The sequence below is a fragment of the Mytilus californianus genome, unplaced genomic scaffold (genome assembly GCF_021869535.1).
Source record: "Mytilus californianus isolate M0D057914Y unplaced genomic scaffold, xbMytCali1.0.p SCAF_6, whole genome shotgun sequence".
In the NCBI taxonomy this organism is placed as follows: Eukaryota; Metazoa; Mollusca; class Bivalvia; order Mytilida; family Mytilidae; genus Mytilus; species Mytilus californianus.
Window position 1 is genome coordinate 58,099,313 of NW_026262712.1, and position 18,999 is coordinate 58,118,311.

At 31.5% G+C, this 18,999-nt stretch overlaps 1 long non-coding RNA gene across 2 annotated transcripts; it reads right to left on the bottom strand.

Moving 5' to 3' along the window:
* Window positions 1-3,932: 3,932 nt before the first annotated feature.
* Window positions 3,933-18,650, bottom strand: LOC127705101 (uncharacterized). Of its 2 annotated transcripts, none has more exons than XR_007983646.1 (3): window positions 18,226-18,650; window positions 4,984-5,094; window positions 3,933-4,192 (listed from the first exon to the last, which is right to left on the bottom strand). It is a non-coding gene; the product is annotated as an uncharacterized LOC127705101 (long non-coding RNA). The 2 variants fall into 2 exon arrangements; XR_007983647.1 differs by having other exon boundaries at window positions 4,944-5,094.
* Window positions 18,651-18,999: the final 349 nt, after the last annotated feature.

The window sequence follows — 18,999 nt, forward strand, 5'->3', positions numbered from 1 at the left end:
TTTCTATCAAACGTTGAATGTGTTATTTAATACCCAATTTTCCTGTAGTTACGTATACTGTTGTTTAACAGCTGTATAAACTATTCAATACACTATGGAATTGTTTTATGAAATGGTTCCCGCTCCGACCGTTTTAATGCAAGACAAAAAAAAAAAAAAAGGAAATATGAATTTTTACTCATTACCAAAAAGCTATAATTATAGTAAAGTGAATATTCAATAAAGCTTATAACTTCTAATAAGACCTTTAGCAACACCAAATATATGACATGCTATTTCCATTATAAACATAATATTTTCCTTGACGACAGTATTCAACCAAAAGCTGTAGCTACCATACCTAGCTTGCAGAAGCGGCGGGCACATTATGAGCCGTTTTTTATTTCCTTGTGCAAGTTAGTGGTCATCCTGCTAGTAACTGCGCTTTGCAGGTTCTTCCTTTTATGTTTTACCATTAATTTAAGTCTAATGGTTAAGATGGACGAAGGGAGAGATATGTGCGCACGAAGAACTTGTTTAACCCAACATCAGGTTGTTCATATATACCGAAGTATAAAGCACGCGTTTTTTCTTTGTTGGTTGTCTTTGTTTTTATCTCTATTTTTCGGAGGAGTCGAGTGTTTGTTATTTTATTTCTGTTCTTTTTTTTTATTCCTTAACAAAGCAATATAATGAGTATAGTTAAATTCTACGAATTCTAGTCTTTTAGTTAAGTAAATAAGTCCTAAGAGCGAATGTTATACAACTGAACATGTAGTTCTACATTTATATTTGAAGTGTATTTCACTTTTTTTTGTTTCTGTTCTTTGACTATCTGCACCTTATAATTTGTTACTTGTAATGCATAACAAAATTGTTTTTTGTTAGTTTTCAAACCTTGACTCTTTGTTTTGCTTGAATATTTTCTATATTTACATTTTACCCTGTCTCGCTTCCTATGGTTTAGTTTGGTTACCTTGATTTGTAAATAATGTTTTTTTGAGATTTAAACATCAGAAAACTACAGTTGCCTGTAGTTTGCAACTGCAATGGTATTCACAGCGTTGATAATTGCTTAGACGAATTTTTTAAAAGATTTTCACAAATATATAATACAATAGCATGTATAAATAAATTGATTGATTGATTGTTTGTGTTTTAACGCCACTTTTAAGCGCCACATTTGGGCTATTTCGTGGCGGCCAGTTTTTATTGGTGAAGGAAGCCGGAACGCCCGGAGAAAACCACCGACCTTCGATAGGAAAACTGACAATCCTAGTCAATTAAGATTGGAGTCGAGTGCACCTGCACGAGCGGGGTTCGAACTCACCACCTCAGTGTTGACTGGCTAGTGATTACAGTAGAACTACTTAGACCACTTGGCCAACGAGGCCCCTGTATAAATAAAAAGCTGCATTGTAGGCTGAATCTTTCATATACTTGCAACTACCCTTTAGACGAACCAGTCTCACTCCTTTAGGGACTTTCCTTTTTGAATTTTCCTCGGAGTTCAGTATTTTTGTGATTTTACTTGTTTTTGTAGGCTTGAATCATTTTTTTGTATTTGCAACTGACTCTGTCGACGCATCTGAACTCGTGTCGATCATCGAAAATAAATGTAAGATTCAAATATATTTCTAGCTTCAAATCGGTGTCCTATAATCAAATCTGTGTCCTTTAGTCAAATCTGTGTCCTTTAATCAAATCTTTGTTCTTTAATCAAATTCATGTCCTAACATCTATTGCATCGTAGACATCATAGACATATGTTTTTTTTATTTCCTACAATGTGTGTCCTTTTCTAATGCGTGTTAAACAGTGTAGTTCGCGGTTTAAATTTCTTGAAATTATTTTTTAAACATATATTTTATCTTTCACTTCCGTACGATAGTTTATTATACTTGATATAAAACCGATGTTAGAACAAAAGTGAGAAAATCCGTGTTTCCTGAAATTTTTTAAAGTTAGAAAGAAATGCATGTAGGGTGTAAAAAATTCCTTAGTATCAAGGAATTATTTATTTTTATGAAAATTAAAGAAAATATTTTGATACCAATCGTACTATTGAAAGCAAAATATTATAAGTTAAAAAGTAAGAATTCTAAAACTTAATTTTTTCATTATATAGACATATAAGTCATAAAATGGAGTGTAGTCCTTCTTCAAAATTCCCTTTAAAAGTTGCCTGCAAACTTTTTGGTTCTCTGAGAGATGCCTTGTGGGATACAACAGCTGAACATGACTTTTATGTCATTGCACGGCCTACTATGATTATTATAGGAACTGATACCATTTAGTTATATGTAAATAGCCCAAAGAAAGGTTGCAGAACTTAACACAGATCAATAAATTAGTTTTTTGAGATTTCAGAACTGTTACTACACTTTTCTTTATATTTGACAAGTAGGTAACGAAGCCGTGATGGCAAATGGTAAAATATATTTCGCAATGAAACCAAAGGGCTCCGGCTCAGGTAAGAGAACCTTGATGTCACATTAGAAGTCATACTTATAAAACAAATTTGAACGAACAAATAGACACACTTTAAATTCATGAAGTCAAGTCATGCTGTGCATGTCGGGTCCTTTTCTAGTAGACTATACGGGATGGGGTTTTCTCATTGTTGAAGGCCGTACGGTTGCCTATAATTGCTTACATCCATTTCATTTGAACTTTGGTGGATAGTTGTCTCATTGGCAATCATATTTACATCACCTTTTTTTTATATAATTATGTACTGATTTTGTGTCATGGATGGATACCACATATTCTTTGTTTTTCTATTATAGATTTGACTACTATACATAAACTAAAAAAATAATTCACATTTATAAAATTTAGGTGTCAAGTTTAACGAAAAATCATGTGCACAATTTTGTCAGATAGTATTTTATATTTTTATTCAATAAATGTTAAAACATTTGACAAAAAAGGAAATAACAAGAATAACATAAACTATTAAACAGTACAGCATACTATAGCAAACATTTATTTCCCTATCGTAGATTGGCACAAGTAAGCGATGAGTAACAATATACCATAAAAACATTACAGATCTTACATTTCTTACATCATATCATGAGTAGCTTTTGATATTCCCAAGTGCAAAATTTCAGTAAGAACAACAAAGAAATATTATTAATTGTTTACAAAAACTTTTAATATTTCGTAATATTAAGGATTTCCTACCCCAGGAATAGATTACCTTGGCTGTATTTGGCAAAACCTTTCGAAATTTTGGGTCATCGATGCTCTTCAACTTCGCACTTTATTTGACCTTTTAAACTTTTTTTATTAGAGCGTCACGAGCATCTGGCGAACAAAATGCTATGATGCATTTTAAATAATATCGAATGGAGAAAAGGCAAAATAAAAATTATTTGGGTGAACACAAGCCTGAATCTTAACGGAAAACTAAAATTTTTTGACAGAATAAAAAAAAACCCTTAAAAACAACGAAGAAAAGGAATAAAAGAACGCAAACCACAAAGTAAACCAAGCTTTCAACTACTGAAATATTATACAGCTGTAGTTGTTCATAATTGTGTCACCTGAGTGGAGTAAACAACCAATAAGTTGTTTAAAACGGTCATTTATTGTGTTAAATCTCCAAATAATTAATTACATTTCATGTAAAAACAATTTCGTATATTTTGTGGTAATGATATAGCGCATCTATATTATACGTATTTATATAGTTGCGCATAATTAAAAAAAGTAGGGAATTACCCAAATTATAATGACCTCTAATAAGGTCAAATAATACTTTTATTAGTAATGATTTTTTTTTATTGCTTTTGTATTTTATATGTCAGGCTGATCAGTTGTCATTTACCCAATATCAAATAGTAGACTCAAATGATAAATCACACATTCTTATTATAGATATTGACATTTTTATTTTTTTACACTATAAAATAAATAAAGTAATCAAACATATTTATTTATTGAAATCTCCCTTGCTTGCATACATTTGATTCGGGGACTGAAATGATATAATGATTTTCAGAATTTAAGGGGTATTACAAGAAATAGCATAGGACTTAATGTAAAATAATTACAAACTAATGGATTAATTAATTTTTATACCATTGGATGTAACAAATAATATTTAAATCTAAATAAAGTATATCAATTCATTACGTTTCTATTGCTGTTCCCCATCTTAAAAGTCACAGTAAGGCCTTCACCAGCGTGCATAATTCACAACTCTCTGCAAGTACAAAAAACGGTTTATAGATATAAATAATTATGTGTATTGTAAAAATGAACAAACAAAGGGTAACATCAACGAATAACTGACTACCTACTAAATACTTTCATAATTTAAATGACAATTTAATTTTACTGTTAATACAGAAAAAAAAATATTTAGACAAACTCGATGGAAATCACAATAGTGGTTTGGATAATTTGACAGGAAATATAATATGAATAATGTCTCTTCCAAAAAATTATAATCTAACTCGATTGCCAGCAAAACCTTATGATTGTTTGGAACATATAACTGACAGGAAATGTGGTTCGAACACTCAGTCTGTATGCGCCAATACACGTTTGCTGTCATTTCACCAAAACGCTATGATGGAAAAAAACAATATTTCCGAATAAGAAAAAAAAAACGTTACAAAGACATTGCAATTAAATTAAAATTTTAAAGATTTTTACGAAACAACTATAACTATATTGAAAACGCAAAGTAAGGTTTGCATCGATCATAGAGCATAACATTCAAGTTCTTAATTTAGAAATATTTTCTCGGGAAATGCCGGTACCAATTCAGGAATATGACAGTTGTATTCCACTCTTGTTTTTTTGGTTGAAAACCTTTAATTTGTCAGTTTTTAAGGACTTCCCCTTTTTGAATTTGCGATAGAGTTAGGTATTTTTGTTTTACTTTTTCATTAAACAGCTTTTAATAAGTAAATAATGATTACAATGTTAAAGTCTAAGGTTATATGTACCTTCCGGGGACTAGATAGTTCATCTATAGTGATTACTAACCTGTCAAATAAGCGATTGCGTGTTTTAACCCCGCTCGATCTTTGTTGATCCCCAGTTTTCCTTCCTACGGACGGTGGTCCTGTACGGATGATCCGGCATCCTCCTCTAGTACTGAAATAACAAAGGACATTAAAAGTGGCTTTAAACACAAACAAACAATATGCATATGTGTATCTTCCCAATCTCGTTGTTTTTGTACAGTTAGGAGAGGGTGTGGGGGACATGTTAAGTGTTATTTCTGGTTATCTGCTGTTTAATATTGGCATTTATTATTTCTAAATTTATATCGGCAACCTCTTTTACCGTGACTAAACCATACAGAAAATCATACAGTATAGTGCAGAACAAAGTCTGCAAATTTATCACCAGTGGCTCCTTTATCAAAACAATTCGAAGCCTTAATTAGTTATTACGGTATTAAAGAGCGACTATTATTACATATTGGAGAGCATCTAAAACAAAGAAGCAAAATGTTGCGACAAGTCTGGCTAAAACGATAAATGCCTAGGGCTAGAAACATCTGACTGTTTCAAATGATGTTATCCTTTTTCAAACAGTGAATATACAGGAAATGACCGCATCAAATATATTTTATTTCAACAGTATTAGTAAAGCTGACTACTACGCTGGTAATACTCTTGGGGACACAACATTCATCAAAGGTGGTTAAGACCAAGTGGTTTTAAAAATGACTAAGGCTTTCTATGCTTAGGGATCGATTTCAGCCCAAATGACACTTGTTTTTTTTCTGGAACGCTCAAATCCAAAGTTTTTGAAGTGCAGAAACATATAACGTTTTAAAGCATATAATATAAGTCCATTACTTAAAATTGCATTTTTGTAATATCGATATTAGTTTGACATCGTTGATAATTTCATGACACCAATCAACATAACGTTTAATATCCTTGTTACAGACTGCAAAAAAAGGACACCATTTCTCCTGGAATAAAATATGAACGAATATCAAAGCAAAAAGGCATATTTACATGAAAACCCTTCTATAGAAAGATCTTTATACTTTAAATTCAAATTTGGAGAAATGATCGTATGTGTACCCGTCATCAAACTGTTACTGCTAGTGAATTGAAATTTCAATTATATATAACAAGTACCATGTAAATTATATTAATATAAAATTCACTTAAAATCCACAGGTATATATATAAAGAGGAATGTAATAATAATAAATGAACTCATCATAGGTACCAGCATTAAATTTTTGTACGCGTTTTGTTTACACAAGTATCATCAGTAACGCTCGAATAAATAAAAGTTAAAAACGCCAAATAAATTACGAAGTTGGAGAGCACTGAGGAACCAAAATTCCGAAAGTGTTTTCCAAATACAGCTAAGGTAATCTTTTCCAGGGTAGAAAATCCTTAGTATTTCGAAAATTTAAAATTTTGTTAACAGTTGCTTTATAACTATGACCATGTCAATGATATTTTTTTGTCAACACAAACTAACTTCTTGGCTGGTGATACCTTCGGGGAGGAAACCTACACCAACAGTGACGCTCGAATAAAAAAAAGGTAAAAACGTCACACAAAGTACAAAGTTGAAAAGCATTGAGAACCCAAAATTCCGAAAGGTTTTTCCAAATACAACTAAGGTAATCTATTCCTTGGTGAAAAATTAAAACCATCTATACCAATAAGAAAAAAGTAAAATAACAAACATACCGAACTCCAAGGAAAAATTCAAAACAGATACGAAAAAGCTCAAGCACATCAAACGAATGGAAAACCACTGTGATATTCCTGGATTTATAGCTAGCTACAATGTAAACCTCCCATTTGTATGACAGCCGAATAGAATTGAAAACAATATGTGAGCAAAACAAAGAGATATAATAGGTCAAAAATGTCACAAATTGGAGTACAGCAGTCAACATTGTGTTATAATCTTAACCGCTATCAGAAAACAACTATGTTAACAAAGAAAAAATAGCATATAGATAAAGCACATAAGCAAAAATGAAAGACAAGAATACAAAAAATGACCATAGCACAATAAAACAATTGCAGGATGTATGAATACCAAGCCACGTCAAAAGGATATTACCAAAAATGGACTGAACAGTCAAGTTTAAAAATATACAAAGACAAACAAGAAGAACACTTTAACTTTAATTAAGATGATAAACAACGTCATAACCTAGAATATGTACTTCAAGACCTTCGTGTATTATTTGTGAAGTTGATACGAAATATTTATCAACAAGGTCTTGGTATCTTCCGATGAATTGTGTTTTAGAAAAAGGAAGAGACGTTCTTTGACATAAACCTGGTTTATCAACTTTCTGTCAAGAAACTGGTGAGATAAAGCAGCTGCAACCTCTTGAATACCGAATGAGTTGGGAAATGTATATCCCATGTGCAGGTGAAGTTTTAAAGAACATTCGTATTTTAAGAGCAAAATTATACAGAAGTATTTGGTAAAACCCGAGACATACGACATTACCATTAACATTTTCGATTGATAATCGACATGTGAATCTATGAAAATTTGAGCTTGTGCGCAGTAAGTGGAAATAAAAAAAACACGTTTACGATAAGACAGTGCCTGATGCATATGGTTACCATAACGGATCTATAACAACTGTCATACATGTGGGAGGTTTATTTACCTATAAAGCCAAGTTTAACCCACCATTTTCTTCGGAAAATGTCTGTATTAAGTCAGGAATATGACACTTGTTTTTCACTCGTTCCATTGGTTAATAACGTTTGATTTTATCAGTTTGTATGGACGTCCCCTTTTAAACTGAACTTTGGGGCTCCTTATTTGTGTTATACTTTATAATGCGACTTGTGAAAATAGAACCGTACGTGAAATACATTCAAAATTTAAAGAAACCATTTTAGAAAGTAAAATACAAAAATTGTATCGATTTAGGATCATACTTATTCTAAAAAAAAAGAACAGGATAATGACCTCTTTTCTCTACTAAATTGCAGGATTTTTAAAAATCAAGGCAGTCCCTCATTTAAACTATTTCTACAAATTGTTTTTTTGTTAAGTGACATCATCAGGTAGACAAGACAGATTTAGAGTCTGAAGTAAAACGATTGTCATCAATTGGTATTGATTTATTTTTATATTGTTTGCATTATAACATAAAAAGTTCAATGACATGTTATGTGATTTCGGCGAATGTTGCAGTTAAAAACACACATGTTTTGTAATTTGACTTTGATTTTATAATTTTGTGAGGCGTTAAAATGCCTTTCTATTAATATACATTTTATACATTGTAATTTAAATGATACAGGATCTGTCTAATGAACCGTTGTTATACCTTATTACGACACAAGTATCTTGTATACTGAGTATAAAAAGTCCATCACAAAAAACTAATAATTTTGACAGTACTGATTCGTTTTGGTGAACTGTAACTTTAAAAACTAGACCGTGCTTTGATTTTGTTTGCAGTATATAATCTGCCCTGAAATAGCTCTTAGTAGATTTCAAAGGAGTCGCAGTGAAATATGCCTCTGTAGATGATGGATATAGTCGTTGTCGTAAACAACTCTCTATCGGGCCATTCTATTTTTAGAATATGGCATTCAAGTTTTTACAATTATCATTTCCCTGAAAATCTATAGATTTAGATTCATATATAAAACTCGAGTTTAGCAACTAATCCTTACCTTAAATAGACATTTTAGCCATAAGTCGAAATCCATATCAAAACTTAGGTTAGTGGAGTTAGTTAAATAAACCAGACCAATACAAGTTAAGGCAAACATTTGTATATCATGATCAGTGGATAAAAGTGATGAGTCAGTTTTGAATCCAACGAAGAGGATTGGAAAACTTTTGTGTGCTTTTGTCAAAATATTTTTTAACAGTTTGTTATATACATTTAATAGAAAAACAAAGGATATGGGGTATCCATCCATGACGCAAAATCAGTACATCAGTACATGCACAGCTAAAAAAAACAAACACAATCAGCAAAGAAACAGCGCTTTTATTGCTGTTCTTCATCTAAAAGTCACTTTATTTTCATTCTTCACCCACCTCCCTTTGTATTTTCTTTTCACTGCGAGAAGTTTTGTTGTCCCTCTGGAGGTGCTAAGTATGGGAACAAATGGGATTTCTTGTTAATATACGTTCTCTACTACTAAGCAAATTATATCATAGTTTCAATTGTGATCTAACAAACTTTAATTCCAAAAATAAAGAATTCAATTATATACAGCTAGATGTCTTAACGCATTGTCATTGATTGTTTGTCAAGGAGCCTCTGTTTGTGCAAAAATATTTAACCCCGGTTAGTCATGTGTACTTTATAGATGAATATAAAGAGTTGTTAAGAGAAAGAAATTATAATGAGTTTTACTTTTTTTCCCAAACAACACCACATTGCACTTACTGTGGTTAATGTGAACCGTTCATAAAATAATAGGTTCTCTTTATACACACAGTCAAAACGATATTGCACCTCTTGCAGCTCTTTTCCTTATCATACTTCATAATTAATGAACACCATAAATGAATTTGTATCAACATCTTAAAATATATATTGCACTAATATATTCAGTAGCGGTTGAATTAATCTTCACTATTTGAATATATTCATGTGAATTGATTTTTCAAGTAATAATTTATCTAATATTTTCAGATTTGAAACACTGTAATATAATATACGAATTGAGGTCATTAAAACTAATAATCATATACTTCAACTTCGTACTTTATTTTGGCTTTTTGACTTTTTTCACAAATGAGTGTTGTAGAAGAAAGAGGAAAAATCTTATTCTGTATTATAAGCATTATTATAACTTCATACGTGTTAACACAGTGTCCTATGTTAGCATTCCTTCAAACGATTTCATAAGGAACAGATAAAATTGAGCAGCAAACAAACCGAACTTTTACTGACGCAAAGTTATGACAAAAAATGACCCGTGACGTAGATCGAAATGAGATAGAAAGGAAAGAATGAATCAAAAGTACGCACGGGATGGAGTAGTTTGTGGGAGGAACATGGAAGGTACATGTAGGTGAATGTGACTTGAGGGGAAAAGACTTCATTTCATAATATGTAGTCATTGAAAATGTTATTGTATTTTTGGAACTGACATTCATTTTTCTGTATAATGGTCCTTCCAGAAAACAAGAACCATTTAACACATAAACATGATGTACGATGTACAATACAAAACTAATGATGTAAAGGAGCACAGTGGATATGTTTTATATGTTAAGAAATATTTTTTTTTGCTTTCCTTTTTGAAAGTTTTGTTGTTTTCATAATTTTGTTTTACTTAAAATATGCAAAACGACATCATTGAACCAAACAGTCTAGTTAATCACTTTCAGACGAATCTAAATCAACACCGATGCTTTAAACAAGTTGGAAACTTGTTCTGTTATAAATTTGTAAAATATTTTAATACTTACTGCGAACCAATTGCAGTAAAGGTTCCTTTTTTCTTTTTTTTTCGGGGGTTTTTATTTCTTGTAATATCAAGATTTGCAAGAGCATCATTAATATCATCTGCAGGAACTTCATTAATATTATCTGCAGCTCTGGTTGTAGCATTATATGTGAAAAATTCTGAACCTCTCGCTGTTGTGTCTTCTGCATTGAAATCTCCACTGTCAGGCCCATTCTCCAATGGTTTAATGTGATGTTCCTCTACTGCTCGTACAAGAGTAGGTGACTACTGGTCCTCGTCAAAAGAGAGACATAAAGGCACAAGATGTGCATCAGACATTGGCAAATTGAATGTTATAAAGTCATAGGAACTCTTAGAGGCATGATCGTCACAAACTTAAAGCCATAGTTGAAGTTGTGGTAGTTTTGTCAATCGCCATAAACAACTTGTCAATTAAAATTATAATGATTAAAGTACAATGTGTACAATATTATTTTTTTTATTTTGGGATCTCCCCGTCATTTAAGCTGTCTTGTTCTGGCTCGTTTTTGCACTCGTGTTGGAGTCATACACTTATTGTAAATCTTTAATAAGAAGTACATACATTGTAGTGACGAATCACTTTTTGTAATATTGTATTTATATATTAAAAAAAATCAATATCTTATTGTTTTTGTATTGTTATTTGAACTATACATCAACATATTGTTTATTGAAACAAACTTAATTGCCACATGATGGACACTCTTGTTTGTATATTTGACTAATTCCCTATCAATTTTGTGCAAAAAATTGAAGAAGGGGTCATTGACTTAAGTCTGATAAAGTATGGTTAATTTATTAGTTGAATCAAGGTTTGAACAGGTTAGTAACAGAGAATACTCTATGATCGTTACTATCTGCCTTTTTCCTTTTGGTTTTTGTTTTGCGTTTATTACTGATTAAATGAGATAAGCCCTTTCCAAAAAAAATTTACAATTTGTTTTTATGTTGTGCTTTTAGCTACTGTCAAATCATATGGAGGTTAAGTGCTGCTAAAACATGGCTAAACCTGACATATCTTTTAGGTTCCTGTCCCAGGCTAGGAACCTGAAATCCAGTGATTTGATTGCTGTATGCAATATTTGTTTTTGTAGTAAAAATCAGGCTGTTTGTTTTCTCGTTTGAGTTCTTTCACGTAAAGTCATCCCGTAGCCTTTATAGTTGATTAATACAGTATATGTTTTGCTCATTGTTGGAAGCCGTACAATTGCCTACATCCTTGTCATTGGTCATGTTGATGAGGATTTTTTTTAATAAAATGTGTTGAAGGCATTATGGTGGCCTGTAGTTTTCAGATCACTGGTCTGTGGTCTCTTGTGTACAGAATAGCTGTACGAGCAAGGAAACAAATCATCATTGATTAATTGATACTAATATTCATGGTGTTTGTGAAACCGATAATTTCTTAAAGTTACTGTATTTAGCTACACTTCGTCTGATGGTAGTGCAAATAATCGTATTTTCACTACATTGCATTAAAAAATGACAAACTCTATTTGAGTTTTCGTGGTGAAATGTGAATTGCATGGTGTCAGACACACAAACATACACACACTGTGAAAGTGTATGTTGCTGACCATTGAAGTTACCAAATATAATGTTTTGAAAGCAAATCTAATGCATAGCTTGTAACATAGACCTCTCTGGTTATGTACATATTTATATTTTTTACTTCAGTGATATGAGGTTTACCAACATGTTTTTAATGTTTTAAATGCATACACTAAAATGATTTATATCTGTTATTTTGTTTATGAATTGAAGGATCCTTTAAGAATAAGGGAAAACTATTTTTTCCAAAATTAAGCCCACAATTCGTGAATGTATACAAAGAAAGGAATGTTGTCTTGGGGATAAAGAGAGTTTGTTTCCTAGGTCAAAGATAACAGAAAACATAAATAGTCAAATGGCTTCTAGAGCAAGACATTTATTTATCCCAAACCACAATGCGGTGTTCATTTTTCATCAGCTTGTGTAACGTCTGAACTATGATTCAGTAAATTTTGTTTGGAAGATGTATCAGAAAACCACAAATAACTGGTCAAAAATAAAACAAACGTAATTAATTTTAATTATTAATACATAGTCGTTTCTATACAATGTAAATTAAATAAATTTAACATTGTGCCTTGCACGACTATAAACATCTTCAATAACTTAAAAAACATAGGAATCATTATTGTTATGATGTAAATGTCAAACAAGAAATACTTGGCCTATATCAAGATGCCCTTAGAACAAAAGACAGTATAATAATCAATATACGTATTATCTTAAACAAAAAGGTCATAACACAGGAATGCAAAGAAACCAAAACAAACTAATGGCATTTTAAGGTAAACATTCGGTTTTAACCGATATTTCTACTGTCAAACTCCACCCCGCCTTAAGTTTGTGTAAAAATAAGAGTCACCCAAAGATCTGCTTCCAGTATAAATTCCTATAGGAGTAAAAAGAAATTGAAAAAAGTATGACTAATACCACACGGTACCAGATATTTACAGACACACTATCATATAACACAAGTTATTTATTATGTTGTGATAAATCCAATATTATAATCATCTGCCCTTGTAACTTGTGTATTTGCAATACACTGAGCGCCAAAAGAAAAACAACCCTACATGCATTTTTCATTTGAAAATAAGTCTTGTAGAGCAGGATCTGATAACTATTCCAGAACACCTGAGATCCGACCCCAGGTTTTTTGTGTGGTTCGTGTTACTCAGTCTTTAGTTTAATATACTTTTGTTAGACTTTTGGTCTTTTCTGTTTTTGCCGTGGCGTTGTCAGTTTATTTTCGACTTATGAGTTTGAATGTTCCTTTAATATCTTTCGCCTCTCTTTTACCAACAGATCTTTTTCGAAAGTTAATCAATCGTTGTATGATTTTTAATAAGGACTTCTTAGGAATAAATCAAAATCGATATATTTTTTATTACAACGAAGAAAACTTTAACAACAATATTTCATGTTAACTGGGTATTGTAAAACTCATTAGGTAACAGTTTTATACCGCATTCCAAATGTGAAAGTCACGAACATCATATGTAGCTCAGCATTATAAAATTTCATACCACATTAAATCATTTATTAAAATATAATCCTCGCAATATCAAAAAGTTTCGGTTATTTCGGATGGACAAGATGAACATAGTTAACTATCAAATCTAGAAGCAGAAACAAACATAGTTTACTTAAATTTACTAAAGGGAAGTAATGATCAGGGCACTTGTTTTAGCCGTCGAATTAAGAGTAAAGAAACGTACTTTATCAAATTTCATTTCTCTGGTTAAATCTTAGGTTATCAGTTGGCATAAATGATAAATTTCCTTTTCTTTTTGCATTTGAATGAAAACATTTGAAGGGAAACTGTGAAAAAAGAGAGGTGTCGAACACCAGAATCCTGTTAGGAAGATTTATAATTTTGCTACAGAATAACTTGTCCAAACACGAAAAGATATTTTGTGGATTCTTCCAAATGTAAGCTTGAGATGTCAGTTTTGGTTTAATTTTACAATTTTGACATTCTTTTTCGAAACCACAATAATATTAAAACTGAGTTTGCAATAAATATTTCATATTTATGAATTAATGAAAATAACATTTTTATAAATGCAATGCTTGCAAAACGTTTTTCCAACTTAAAACCTATTTAAAACTGCTTTTTGATATACCAAAAAACTCTTTTTGGATTGAATACGCAATTGATATGTTTTAAACATAATTTGGCACAACATCAATATGGCTGTAAATGGCGGTGTGTTAACAGTTTGTAACTTTATAAATTGTGATTGTATAAATGATATACGCTGTCCTTCCTTTAGTATCTAGAGAAACCTAGATAAAAAAAATAACCACCAAAACACGATATTCACAAATATTTAAATAATGTTATCATACCTCCAAAGTAGAACAGAAAAACGTTATTTATGTTTGTAGACGACCTTTTTGTATTAAATAATATAACAATAAACGTTGAAAACATTAACATTAACCGTAAAACTGTACTTGGTATGGTAAATTTATTGTTGTGTGTGGGTTTTTTCAGATATTTCTTTTGTGAATAAAATAAAACTTTGTATTTGATATACTTTACTTGCTTTAGGAAATAGCCCGTTGAAGCCAGATTAGTTTAAGTACTGTATTTTTTGTACATAGATTTGTACGACAAGCAAAATCTAACATGGTTTATTTTGTTTCGTCTTGATGTGGTATAATTTGACACGGATAAGAAATTTTAATATGTCAGAATTATGAATGTACGTACAAAAATAGTAAAGCTTGTCAAAATAAATGTTGTTTTAATGTAAGAAAAAATGACGTCTCATTCGAATGAATACTCTACTTTAACATATATTCTTTTACAAATTTCAGTTCAGAATTTACATCTTTACCGCAGTTATTGAATAATAGGAAAATGAGCCGAAGCAAAATCCGAAAAAAAAGTTTTTTATAAGTCCTTTTCGTAGCATTTTTTTTTTGTGATTAAAAGTAATGTTTTCACTTCTTCCATCGTTACTTTGTTGTTTTTTTAGATTCTTCCACTTAATTAGAGACTAAAGATTATTTGTGCAGGTAAGCTTGTGTTTACCTTTCTTTAATTTCATTTGCTAATTAATTGAAATGTTTTGATAAGTATTTGTTGACTTTTCAGCAATTGACAGAAATAGCGCTTCATGTATGCACGAACATCGTATTCTAGTATATACATAATTTATACTCTTTGATTGATAACAAAACGGATGTCTCTTCTTTCGTTGTAAAAAAGGAGCCTAGATGGCCGAATGTTCCAAGTAGTCGAACTACTGTATCACAAGCCTGTCAACACTGAGATTGTAAGTGCGAATCCAGCACGTTGCAGGCGCACTCGACTCCAATCTCAATTGACTAGGATTGTTAGTTTTCCTACCGAAGGTCGGTGGTTATCTACGGGCACTCTGACTTCTTTTCTTCCAACAATAAAAACTGACCGCTACGAAATAGCACAATAGTGTTGAAAGTGGCATTAAATACCAACCAATCAATCAATTTATTCCCAAAACGGACAATCAATATCTACCAGTGAAAGAAAAACCATTACACCATTAAAAAACACAAAAAAAGACGAAACGTCGTTTCGACAAACAACAGTCTACAAAAACTACATATAAAATTTAAAACTGAGTAAGACGAACTTAACTAAAAGCCGGAGTGATCTCAGTAAATGTATTTCGAGAAACATATACAATGACATGCATGCCGTTATATGCAGCAAACATCCGTATCAAACTTGAAATTGTTTACGGTTTATCGTAGATTTGTACATGTTGTATTAATGTAAACATCGTACTTCAACCATCATGATTCTGTCATTTTCTTCAACATTTTGAATTGTGTAAAATCGTTATAAACAATTTGGATGATACATTGGACAAAATTACAACTGTTTACACTGTTTACCATAAAAGTTTTTCAATACAAAAACAATTACCCAACTTAAAAGAGATTTTTTTTAAATTTTTGCTAATCTATTTGAATTATGTAAAACATTTATAATATGTTGGAATAATTTGAAACTGTTTTCGGTAAACTCAGTAATATCTTATTACAATGTAGATAATACCTTTGACAAACTGGACATTGCGAACGATAGTAAGTATTATTAATGCAAAAACATAAAGCAACCGTTAAAAAACTTTGACTTTTGACAGGTGGTTTCCCTTATATAAATACGCAGATCAGGGATGAATTATCTACTAGAGATCAAAGGAGGAAGATGTAAACAACTATAGGGCATTGTACGGCCTTCTACAATGTACATTACGTGAATCTTCGGACAATGCTTATTATACATATGATACATTGACTGAGTTAAACAGCAAGTTTCGAAATTACACACTACGTCTATTACAACAATAAAATTCCCCTTTTGATTTATAATTCTATAAATCAAACTATACGGTGTGGTCATTTCAGATGACAACATTGTCTCGATGTGAACAAAAATAAACACAGGATATATACCAATCATTCATTTAGTCCAGTGAAATAATAGATATTATCAAAATGAATTTTTTGATTTGGACTGTGTCACTTGGCACTGTATAAGCCGTGTGGGGAATATACCTCAAACATTCATGTTTGCGTTTCCATACCTCAACGGAAACGTTTACAGCGTGCGTGTTCCTGGTGCAAAAACTGCATAGTTATGAAGAGGAACGACCAGAATCTGTTTTACAATCATTTTAATACAATCATCGTGAATTCGTAGGTCAATACTATGAGTTTGTGTCGCACCTTGCAAGGGAAATCAGTGGTTTTGCAGTTGATCTTGAAAAATATATCAGAATACTCGTCTAATCTGTCGATTTTGATTTTTTCCCTATTGTGATATTTTAATTGAATGTTGATTCGCTTGGCGGGTAATGCATGCCTAGCAAGAAATAATAACCCTTTCGACGCACATGGTTATAGCTCCGTTCTGAGTTCTAGTTATTTCCCATTGTTGTTGTCTTCATTTGTATATGATAAATGGATTTACAAGATTTTAATATCGGCAAACTACTGTTGCCTCAAATTTACATAGGTTTTCTAAATAATAAATCTCTTAATTACAAAGTATTAACGTGTGTGCATCCCTGGTTTCAAAATGTTTGGTGTTGAGTGAAGATGAAAGTCATTCCAGAAAATGCTGAAGACGCACTAAATTAAAAAAAAAGAATTGTCTTAAATCTAGCACAGGGTTTAAACCGCTGCTGGTAAACTCTTATCCCCCGATAGTATCATGAGCGAGTGATGAGTGCTTCGCCACTAACATGATTGATAACAAACATGTTTTAATGTTCCTTTCATAAGTTTATAAATTATTAAGAAACTAAGTTTTTAACTCACTTGGACAAAGTTTACCGAAGCTGAATTTGACTATTCATTTTGTGTTCCTTTTTGTAATATAGTTACGCAAGTATTTATATATTAGTGAGTTTCGACTCTTTGGTTTGGAGCGTTCCTGACTAAGGTAACTTCTTCTCCTGATCTCGTATTTTACAATTTAAAGTCAATTCGATTCCAAGTCACATATGTAAGCAGAAAATTTTGCTAATATTTGTAAATACATCTTAGTTAAAGTTATTTGAAACTTTATGATATTTGACATATGGTTTATAATAATAATAATGGAGGAATGGTACGTTCGGAAATGGGATGTGCAACAACAGTCTAAAACATTTGTATCAGATATATAATATGGTACGAACTGTAGTTTTTATATATTTTTGCTAAGAATATGGTTTTGTAAGAAAACTATCTCTGATGTACGGTGTTGGACTTTGAGCAATTATTAAAATGTCGTACTATATTCAAAATTCTCAATTGTGAAATGTAACATTCAAAATATTTGTTTAAAGGATTTAGAGATAGAGAGACAGACTACATATATGTCAACCCTTTTATTTTAAAATTAAAGAAAGTATTCAAGAATACTACGATACCGTGCTACTTGTCCTAGCCTGTGCCGTTAACTTCAGCAAAAATACATATCATTCAAGTAATTTAACACATGATTTTATTTGTATACAAACAAAGCATTTTCCTATAAAAGCTGTGTCTTTCATATTGTATTTGTTTATTCCGTCGACAAGAGATTAATCATCTGTATCATACTCTTTCTATTTAACCTAGGCATCTGAATCATACAAGGATATCCGTTATGATTCTACATCTATAAATTAATAAATGATTAAATGAAAAGTAACACATTTAAATGCATCAAAGGATTGATGATGGGTGATTAATGTCAAGTGGAAATCTTACATGTATATTTACTTACTAGTTTTGATTCTCTCTTTGTTTGTATCTTCTGCTTCTTTTAAAAAAAAGTACATGTAAAAATGATTTGACTTGTCCCTTTTTGCACTATGCTGACACGCTGAAACTGCTCACAGGTTAACAATTCCACAGGTAGACATGTCACACTATCTGGACACAATCATCAGACTTAAAGCAACCTTTTTTTTACTGATAGAAGGTCGAGTGAATGGTAGCGAATGGCATATACCAAATCTATAGTCTTTGGTTAGACCGGAACAGCATTTGAATCCACGACCTCATCTACTCGAGGCGAGAACGCCTCCAAGAAACAAACGAGGATGGTGAGCATACGAAGGGCTGTTAGCAATCGTGATAAAGCAAGTAACCAATGTTCAAAGAGTATGTGATGACATGTATATGCTGCACACGATATTCTTTCGAAAATAGGTTTCAGTGAATATATCGTTATCTGAATCCAAAGGCTTTGTAATTAGAAATGATACTTATCTCCCAAATGTAATGACACAATCCATCGAGAATATGCACAACTTTTGAAAATTTGGTAAATTTAATAACTGATATTGTCGCCATGGAAGAAAATGATAAACGTGGAAAGAAACAATGTTTCCATAAAATAATAATGAGCTAATAGGTTTTTTTAGTATGAATTACAAATGTTATGTATTTTACGACTAAGAAGTGCATGTATTGAAAAGACACCCGTTTGTGGCTCCATGACCTGGACTGAACACATTAATTACCGATGATTAACTATGAGGGGATAATGTATCGC